An 11427-nucleotide genomic window follows, 5' to 3' on the forward strand; every position below is an offset into this window, starting at 1 on the left:
ATATATGTAGAAACTCTAAAATAATTTTTTGGCCACACTTTGTTCAAAAGGAATGTTATATGTGAAATAAACGTGAAGAGAGGGCTTTTTAGATCAATGGGGTACGTTATGTAACATGTGTGAATGTGTAGTTGATGCATTTGGCGGGGCCTAGAGAGGTATGTGTGTGTATTACGTATTCAAGAGAGGCATGGATAGAGGGGCCGAGGGGGGCGTGGGAGAGATAGCATGAGAAATGAGAGTGGTCTAGAGAGAGAGAGACGAATATGACATCACAACAAGAGATTCCATTCCCTTGAGTGTGTATATGCAAGGGGGGAGGGAATAGAGGCACTAGGAGAAATTTTTTGTGTGCGTGGTGTTTGTGTTGGTATGTGTGGGTGTGAGAAGATAATGAGGCGTGGGGGCAGAGGGTGTGTCACGCGTGAGGTCTAGTGGGTCGAGGTGAGACCCTTCGTTCGGTTCCATCCTGCGCCACATTGGTCGGCCTGTGACGCATTTAGGACAAAGATAGCAGAATTGTGAAGGACTCTGTGTCCACTAACAAAGCCGGCTAGGATTTGTAACCCTAGGTTCTCGGACTAAGGTAACCCCTTTATCTCTGATATTACTATTCATCCAACCTAACTTTAAGGGGCATCCTACAGAATGCTCTGCTAGAATCATACTCGTCGATTAGGAAGAGAGGCGTGAGACAATGCGTGAGAGACAGGTCTAAAGATAATGTACGTACATGAGACACGTAGGCAGGTCCATGTATATAGAAAGGGTCGATGGGGATTGTGCGTGTGTATGTTTGCGAGAGGAAGAGTGCTTGTGCTAACGGTTAGTGAAAACAGTTGTAAATGGTTACGAGAGGGAGGGAGGGTTATATCTAGAGCATGTGTGTGAGAAAGACACCTCGGGAGAGAGTGTGTGAGCATGTGTGCGAGACCACCAATGGAGAGTGAAACTACACGTAAAAGACTATTGTACACATTGATTAAAGATATAAATTGTATCCAAATATTAGGATGGGATCATGATATTTGCAATTCGCGTAAGGAGCGGTCATTGATCCATCAGACATCTAGATTCTATCAAATTTGAGAATGTCTCTGTTATTATCCGACACTATTGATCCACACAGTTAGTATTTTGAACTCCAGCCAATGCATCACTTTAGCAATCGAATATAAACGTGAGTATAGTTCATGTTGTGTGTGTAAAGCACATTATACATACGAAAGTTACACAATGAACATTATAAATAGCTACCTATGAACTAGCATACATTTGAATTCAACTTAAGGTGCTTTAAAAAATTGAATTCAACATGAAGTCCATTCAATTATTTGAATTTGATATCATGGCATTTGTAAACCATACCTAAATTATGGGGGCACCAATCTTTGCTCTGATTTTGTACATAATAGCATATGTAGTCGTGTACAAAATAGATTCAAATTTAGCTCCTCCATTCCAAAATAATCATAGTTATAGGATTTTCAAGTGTCAAAATTTCAAAAAGAAGCGGATAAGTTAATGAGGTTTTCAAACATACAAGGTCAAATATAACGTTGTCTATTTAGGTCAATCTTCATAGTTCAAGAGTACTCTAAACGTGAATGCTTGTGTTTCAAAATTTTGAACGAAGTGCCAAAAGAGCCTCTACTCACCCGAAACCGCGTGAGACCAATGTTTGGTAGTACAAGGAAATTACTTTTCTAATAACTCCGACCCGTGAAACCTACCGGCCCGACATCCAAAGGTCTAAACTGGACTATGCTTCTGTGCCTTAAGGCACCTGCCTTTGTGTCCATGACATGTGGGCCCAACAGGTGGCTAGCCCACATGTCAGTGACCCAAAGGCAGGTGCCTTTAAGGCACCGAAGCAGTGTCCGTCTAAACCGGGGTAGGTTTGTAGCTTCATCTAGACGCCACACAACCACCTCCGAGAAACATTCATACATAATGGCCGCCTAAGTACACATGCGCGCGGCCGAAATCGCTCCCGCCCACTATTTGGGACACCTGGGATTACCATCCTACCCCTGACCCACAGTAGGTCTGAAATTTAAGAGGGGGGCAAAGTTTGTACTTTCCCCAAATTTCAAACAAGCGCGTCCCATCTTCTATTCAAAAAAGCCAAAAACAAGCACGTTCCAGACCGAAACATGGTTCCCCCCCCACCCGTCTGATTCCCCATTTGTACTCCGTGGGCGCCAAAACTACCTCTCCACCAGCCGCCAAACCCCGGCGTCTGCCGTCCGCCACCCCATCCCACCCATCAACCGCCGCCCTCCTCCATCATGTCAGAGCCGATGCCCCGATGTCTTCGTCCACCGCAACCTCAACCACAACGCCCTCAACGGCTAGTAGTTGAAGCCGAGGTCGAGCCGTCCGTACCCGAGCCAGTTCAACCATGCCGTCCTATTCCTCACCGCTGCCGCTCCAACTTCACCACCCTCCACCGCACCGGAGCTGTTCCTGCTACGCCGTCCTTCGCCGCCTCGGATATGCTTCCCCTCCACCGACATACGGACACGGCAACACAGTCAACAATTTGGCCATGGGTTTGTCCAAGCCTGCACCCTCCAGAACATTGGTTTCCCCGATAAAAATAAGAAGATCGGCGCGACATGTGGAGGTGACCACACCGGCAACCGAAAATGGTACTCCTCTTCCCTTATTCGTGCAAATCTTATGTCTCTGTTTACATGGTATTCATCCCACAGAAGACACTAGTTGACCGCTTTTTCCTGATACTAGATGTTCCTAGTAACTCGCGATGCACAAGGTTTCTCCTCATATACTATTTCATCTTAGCTAGAGGTCAGTCGCCCCCCTGAATTTCAATTTCTGGCCAGTTGATTCCCAATTAACGGAAGCATTCCCCAGTGTAACAAGTGCTAGTACGCCTATTACGCTGGGGAAGCAGCGCCTTGGTGTTTATCTTAGGGGCGTGTGCGGCCTAGAGCTACTGGTGCCCGATTTGGAGGTCGGCCGGGATTAAAGGGATGGCCTGGGGGCACTGCCAAGCACGGCGGTGGTGTGAGGTCGAGGGGAGGGCGGGGCGGCGGAGGCAGGGGTCTGGGCCGGTGGTCGCTGGCGGTTCAAGAAAGATCGTCAACAGTGACTGGCGGGAGGTAGATGAAGGCCATCTGCCCGTTCCTTATAGATCGGATGGTTCATTAAAACAATCGACTGACCTATTTATTTTCAGTCGACTGTTATCTTAGATATGACCACATGTGGTGGTGTGCTGGAGGAGTACCTGCATTTCCTGTGCTCATATATTACAAAATCATACGGAGTAGAATCTAATTTTGTTTGCCATGCAATGTTGTAGAGCTATCATATGTCTCCTGTCATTTATTTTTCAGCCACCTGCTATCTGCTACTTTTACAGTGCACTAGTTCTGCACACACTTCACCCAGACTCTCACTATTGTGTTTTATGCAAGGGTATTTCAGACCCTGCCTTGGAAGAAGCACAAAACATAAGAGAGAAGTCGCTCCAGCGTGGTATGCAGCTAAGCCAGACACGTTTCAAGACTTTAAAGGGTGTAGTGTTAGCAGAAGGAGACGGGGAACGTAGCTCTGGAGTTGATGATCTCTCTCGCGGTCTCGCCATGAACCACCATCCCAGGTGCTTGCTTTAACTTCACGGTGTCATATGTGGTTGCATGTTCCATATGGTGTCTAGCTTGTATTCAAAAGGACGAAGTCGGTCTTTATTAAGATAATGAAAGATATTTCTTATATGAACCACCATCCCATGAGCACCAGAAGACAAATAGCTAGTCAGGGCACTGGCCGAGCCAGTGACAAGCCCAGCTAAGAGAGGCATCACCTGGAAGCCATCTAAAAAGTCACGATGGTGGCGAAGCAGCCCGCCTCCCACCAGGCTCTCGGGTCCTAGATGATCATGCTCACCACTCCAGCCGGATGTTTAGCTTGTATTTCTTCCAATTTGGTTAAATTGCATCTGCTTAGCTTACACATTATACCTTTCTATTTTTGGTACATACTAGTACATCTGTGTATTAACCATGTTCTTACATCAAACTAATGTTCTTGTGTATCCCTCATCAATCACTTATGATGAGGCAGGCAGGCAAGGGGACTACTTCTCATTTAAAGAATGCAGCGTCAGCCTCCCGACATGATTCGCAAGAAACAGAAATGCTAGATGAAGATAGTGAACGTAGCTCTGTAGTTGATTACAGCATTTCCCCTACACTAGCATCGCAGGTGCTTGCTCTAACTTGGCAGCGTGATATGTGGTTGCACGTTGCATATGGTGTCTAGATTGTAATTCTTCCAATCTGGTTAAACTGCATGTGCTAGTCTGCTTAGCTTATACATTATACCTGTTAATGTGACATGCCTTCCTATATTTAGTACGTAGTACATGTGTCAATTAAGCATGTCCTTACATAAAACTATTGTTTTTTTGTATCCCGCATCAATCAATATGACGAGACACCTTTAGTATATGCAGTGCGATATTAGTTGCATCTTTCATATGATTTATAGCATGCACTGCTTCTAATTTGTTGAAATTCCATTTATGATGGGATGCTTTTAACTTGGCAGAGTCATATTGGTTGCATCTTTCATGTGGTGTCTAGCTTGCATTGCTTCTTATTTGTTGGAATGGTTTCTGCTTAGTTTACACAAACAGTTGTGAACATGCCATGCCGTCCTGTTTTTCGTACATATTCCATCCTGGTATCATGTGTTTGCCTTACATCAAAGTAGTGATTGGCAGTATCATGCATGAATAAGTTCTGAAGAGGGAATTTTATTTCTTTTTCTTTTCGGTTTTACTTGTCATTTCAAAATCAATAAAGCGGAAGGAAGTTAGCAAGGCAGTGGATAAAGGTGCTCCTTCCGAACGGAGGGCCTCTACAGTTTCTACTCCTCAACACCCCAAGATGATTTCCAAGACAACATGTGCATAGACACTCAACAAAGCTGTGTTTATGATGAGCATGTCTCCCCTAGTGCACCATCACTGGTGCTCCCTCTAACTTGGCACTGTTATATGTGGTTGCATGTAATGTGTGATGTCTAGCTTGTATTGCCTCTAATTTTGTTGAATTCCATCTGCTTACTTTACACATTATACTTGAATAAGACACATGTTCCTGTTTCTAGAACATACAATATCTGTCTATCACACCATGTTCTTACATCAAATTACTACTATTGTGTAACCTGCAACAATCACTTATCATAACACATGTTTGACTTCGGAGTGTGATATAGGTTACATCTCGCATTCTTTTCTAGCTTGTACTACTAATTTGTTGAAATGGCACTTATGACGAGACAGTTTTAACTTGGTAGAGTGATATTTGTTGCATCTTTCATATGGTGTCTAGCTTTCATTGCTTCTAATTTGTTGAAATGCCTTCTCCTTAGTTTACACATCATAAGCTATGGATATGCAATGCTGTGAATATGCAATGGCACTAATGACGAGAGACCTCTAATATGGTAGTGTGATGTTGTTTGCATCTTGCATATGATTTATTTCTTTTACTGCTTCACATTTGTTTAAATGCCATTTATGATGAGACACTATTAACTTGGCAGAGCGATATTTGTAGCATCTTTCATATGGTGTCTACCTTCCATTGCATTGCTTCTAATTTGGTGAAATGTCTTCTTCTTAGTTTACACATCATAGTTCTGCTTATCTCTTCCGTCCTATTTTTCATACATATTACATCCTCCTATCATGTGGTTGTCTAACATCAAAGTTCAGTTCATCTGCATCACGCATCAATTTGTTCTGAAGAACTAAATTATTATTCGTTTTTCTTGTCGGATTGACTTAACATGGCACAGAGAAAGAGGAAGAAACACAGAATGACAAGGAATGAGAAGCGGATGAATCCTGTAGATTCTGCTGGTATCGATGGTGCAATAGAAGGTCAAAGTCCAGCGGAAAATTATACAAACATTGCATCCCATGCTACACGAGGTACAAAAAAATTCAAACAGAAACAAATAGCTGCCACCAAACAAGCAGAGACAACCCTAGTTCTTGCAACACCTACCACAGTACTACCAGCTGCACAACTTACTTGTGCGTCAACTGAGCTAGCAGCACATTCCCAAGCTCCCTTGCCACCTGACACTACTTCCCAAGCACTCTTGACACAAGACGAGTTCATAATATCAGATGAATCTTGTGAGCTTCAACAGCAAGAAGGTAGTTGTTGGAGTCAAGTTACAGTTGCATGCTTCTTTATATGTAGTCTGACAGTTTGATGTACACTAACACTTCCTATGTTCGTTGTTGGACTAGCACCTAGGCGCAAGAGGAAACAAACATCAGGGATAATGCTTGATAGGTTAACTAAATATAGAGGAGGAAGAATGGATATCCGTTTTGAGGCAGGTTTAAAAAGGCCACGTGATGCTACAGAGTCACCCAAGTTAGTATAAGAGGCAACGGTTGCCGTTAGGTGTCATGTACGTATCCTCCCAACATGGATTCAGTACAGGAATGAAAAAGACGAAACCAAGTTCAACACCTTCCTCGACCATTTATATGTAAGTATGGTTATGTATGGAAACTAGTAATATTGTCTTGCTCTGTCTCATACTTTCTAGGTTGCTGATAATGAGACTTCCATAATTTTCAACAGATGAGGTTCAAGTCGGATAGCCAAGATGATGCAACCAGACAAGCTTGCACCCATGTTTTCAAGTCTGCTCTGCGACAATATCGGTATAACTTGAGGAAAGCTCACTTTGAAGGCAAGGCTAACAGTGAACTTTCCCAAACATCTCTAGTGGAAAATATATCCGATGAAGATTGGAGGGGCCTTGTTAAACACTGGTCTGATCTGAAGTATCAGGTACATTATATATATGTGATCAGATCACATGTTGAAGTCCTATTTACGCATGTGCCACACAAATCTATCTTCTTGTAGGTGAACTGTTCAAAGAACAAGGCCAACTGTACGAAAGTGAAATTCCAACAGACAACAGGATCTCGTAGCTATATTGCACACTGCAAGGCTCTTGTAATTAGCTGATCTTTCACTCTTTTCACTGTACCATATTATTAGATCTATATTGACTTGTTCGAAATGCAGAGGAAAGCCCGCAAGGACCAAAAAGTACCTGAACCAAATGTTGTGGAAATCTTCAAGGACTGTCACACCAGCAAGAAGAAGGGCATGACTACACCAGTCAAAGCCGCTGTTGTAAGTCCTTAATCCTCATGCCTTTTAACTACTACTTACTCTGACTTGTGCCTTGAACTGCATGGTTTGCAGCCAATGTCTATTACTATTTTCAATTTTATACACAATTGTCTTAGCGTATCATTGCACCTTACAAGGTTTAAAAGAGAGGAGTGATGTTCCGTTGATCTTGACCCATAATCTAGTTCCGTGCTGGACTTGCCCACACAATGTTACAATTGGCTGTTTGTCTGTTCTCGGTTGTTTTGTGATATGAATGATGTCATACTATGCTTACCATATTATAAACTTCATATCTTTATCCTTAGCCCTCAATACAATGTGAAGAAATAGACAATACATTAGCGATGGTACATGGTCATATGTTTGGAACCTGGTTTTATTATGTACTTTGCAATAAAATACAACTAATATTTTACATGGGTTCACCAGAATAAGTTCTCTATATAGATCAAAGCTATTTTGTTTGGTTTTGCTGCCTCCTTAATATCTTCTGTTCTGGTACTACTAATGTAGAACCTCAACTTTCCAGTGAGCTATGGAAAAAATGGTGGAACCGCCACCTTCTGAAGGTGGCGAGGCAACTATAACCGCAATGTCAGCTCTTGCTGCAGTGGGTCAGTACCTGTCCACTAACAGTGCCAAAAGCACGTTCCTACGTAATACTGGGTTGGTTGTTAAGGCAATATCGTCCAAACTGCCTCATGATCAAGATATGCAAGCTCAAAGCAATGTTGTATCTGCGCTCCAGACACAAGTCCATTCCCTAAAAGAGACCCTTTGTGAAACAAGGAGAGACATTGTTCGATGTCGTCAAGATATGCATGGTTTTGAAACCAGACTATCAGACATTTGCTATGTTGTTTAGGAGCCTAGGGGAAATGAAGGTGAGTGTTATGGTGCTCCATCGGACAATACAACATGAAAACATAACAGCCAGGTCAAATGAACTGAGCTTCTGAACTTCTGGTGGTGCATTTATCTGCCAGATTGTTAAGTTTTATGCCAACCTTCCTTTTGTTATATAGTTGTAATTTGTTTTGGTGTGATACAAAATTTATTCTTAACATGCAGCCACCGGCTGAAGAAAACAACAAACCATTTTTGTATAGTCTACGGTGTTCCCTATATTTGCACTGGTGGCGATCTTTGATGCCGAGTGGATGTAATCTGTGCAATCGCCTTAATAGCCTAGCGTTAGTTTCGGCCTTTTTTGTTACCTAGTCTTCTTTTTCCTTGGTTTGTTAGTGGCCGCAACAACCATGGGCCATATACGGGACGTAGGATCCATGGGTCTCGTACGGGCCGTAGGATCAATGGGTCTCCTACGGGCCGCCAATAAATGGGCCTCCAACAGGGCCGTAGAATCGGTGGGCCTCGGGCCGTCGGATAAATGGGTCTACATGGGCCGTAAATGGGCGTAATTGGTATCGGCCCAGCACGGTAACGGGCCGTTAACAGGCCGTAGGACAGCAAAGGCTTAATTCTATCACAGGCATAACGGGTCGTTAATGGGCCAGAATATAGGACGGGCTGGAAACGGCGCAACGGGTTAACATGCCAGAAATGGGCCGACTCTTGCCATGGGACGAATTTGACCCATTAGGGTAGCAGGCCAGTAACGGGCTGACTCTTGCCATGGGACGAATTTGGCCCATTAGGGGAACAGGACAGTAACGGGCCGGAAGTAATCGAGGGCCGAAAAGGAGCCCAAGAACGTATGGGCCGTCAATAGGCCGAAAGCTAACATGGGCTGGAAACGGCCAATGTAAATCACGGGCCGTTAACGGGTACAAAGAAAATTACTGTTCATTATGGGCTAGAGTCACCTGGGCCTGTAAAGGGCCAAAAGATACGAAGGCCTCATATGGGCCGAAAGACGTCATGGGCCATACATGGGCCAAAAGTGAAATGGGCTGGTGTTATATTCGACGACCCACATGACATTGTTGGGCCGATTTCCTTTAGGGCCTAACGGGCTGTGTGTAAACGGGCCATAAAATGGGCTATTTGCAAAGAGACCGTTAACATGCTTTTCATGGGCCAGCCCGTTAACTTTTGACCAAGTCAAACGGGCCGGCTTTGTAAGCTAAATGGGCCAGTGGTGGGCCGTGGCACGTGTCGACATATCATAGGCGCCTATCTGACCCATTGACGAGCTGACACGTGTTTCGTCCGGCAAATAAGAATTTTACATGTGGAAATTTCCCATTGGTCGGGGCTGTTAATGGGTTATCGGATCCAAAACCTGACCCGATAGCTTAATGGCGTTCCGTTACGGTCGATGCCACGTGTCGGTCACCCTTGACGAAAGCACTTCTGTGACAAGTGATTTATCGTCATGGAAGTGGACACTTCTATGATGATAATTTTGGTAATGTCATGGAACACTTCTACGACATCACATGTATGACTATCTTGATTCTGTCATAAAATCGTCATGGATGTACATGCATGACAAAAAACGTGACCTACTGTGACAAACACGTATCATCACGGAGTGCATTTTTTTTGTAGTGCATCCAGGGGTTCATCAGTCTCGATGAAGGTGGGTGGTGCATGCTTCTTGAACTCAGCCAACGTGGAACGTCCATTGTCATTCCCTACCGGCTGGCGGTTGTTGGTGACTGAGGGAGTCCTGGATTAGGGGGTATCGGGACAACGAACTATATACGTCGTCCGGACTATTGAAGCGTGAAGATACAATACTCAAGACTCCGGCCCGTGTCCGGATGGGACTCTCCTTTGCGTGGAAGACAAGCTTGGCGATCCGGATATTATATTTCCTTCCTTGTAACCTACTCCATGTAAACCCTAGCCCTCTCCATTGTCTATATAAACCGGAGAGGATGGTCCTTAGAAGACCATCATAGGCTAGCTCTTAGGGTTTAGCCTCTACGATCTCGTGGTAGATCTACTCTTGTACTACTCATATCTTCAATATTAATCAAGCAGGAAGTAGGGTTTTACCTCCATCGAGAGGGCCCAAACCTGGGTAAACATTGTGTCCCTTGCTTCCTGTTACCATCAGCCTAAGACGCACAGATCGGGACCCCCTACCCGAGATCCGTCGGTTTTGACACCGACATTGGTGCTTTCATTGAGAGTTCCTCTATGTCGTCGCTGTTAGGCTCGATGACTCGTCTCGTTATCAAGGACGACATCACCTCTGGGGGAGCACTGGGAGTAGGCCAAACTCTCCGACTTGGCGGCTTCATTATGGCCGCCCCACCGGCTGTCACGCCAACGATGGCCTCTCGGGTCGTCACGCATAACCTCCGCATCAATTCAGAGCTTGCCGAAAAGATGGATCCAATTGAGCTCTCCTCCCTTAATGAGCTCTTGGACCGCATGGCCGCTTTGGGAGTCGCTATGGACTATGATCAGATTGGGCTTAAACCCGACCAAAGGGACATTAGATCCCCGCCGGCCACCCATGAGATAGCGGTAGTGGAGGAACCACACACGGGTTGCCCCTCAACTTTGAGGATGAATTATGTCTGGATCACCGAACTCAGTGAGCCGAACACCTACTCAAAGGAAGACATGACCCAGGTCCCGGACTTAGAATCAGGCATTGGGCCGAAGAGATTGGGTAATACTCCGGATCCCGAACTATCAGGCTCGGAACCTCCCGTGCCCCCGGGTGTTATATCGGATCAAAATCCGGATTCAGCCAACGACACTCACTCGGACTTAAACCGTCTCTCCTGCATCAGGCAATAGTCCCAGGAGACGGTACACCGCTACTGGGCCAGATTCCTCCTTGCGCTTAACAAGGTCGAGGAGTGCCACAAGGAGGACGTAGTCTCACTTTTCTGCAAAAACTGCACGAATAAAGGACTCCTTAATGCTATAAGTCGCCGTGACATAGTACACTTTGCGGACTTGGCAACCAGAGTACAAAAGTACTGTGTGATGGAAAGTGCCTGGAAGACCCAAACAGAATTTTGGGATAGTACGGCCCTCACCAGAACCTTTGTCCGAACTAAACGGCCGAACTCTCGTAAGTCGACCAATTCAATTCCCAAGAAACCAAAATCCGCCCCAGGGCGTGGAACCGTATTGGAAGAATGGCTCAATGGGCCATGTAAGCTTCACAGTACACCGGGTGCAACACCAACCCATAGCCTTAGGGCATGTTGGATACTCCGGCAGGTAGCAAAAAGTGGCGAGGATCTCCTCGAAAGCCATAAAGCAGAACAACATCCCG

The sequence above is a fragment of the Triticum dicoccoides genome, chromosome 4B (genome assembly GCF_002162155.2).
Source record: "Triticum dicoccoides isolate Atlit2015 ecotype Zavitan chromosome 4B, WEW_v2.0, whole genome shotgun sequence".
In the NCBI taxonomy this organism is placed as follows: Eukaryota; Viridiplantae; Streptophyta; class Magnoliopsida; order Poales; family Poaceae; genus Triticum; species Triticum dicoccoides.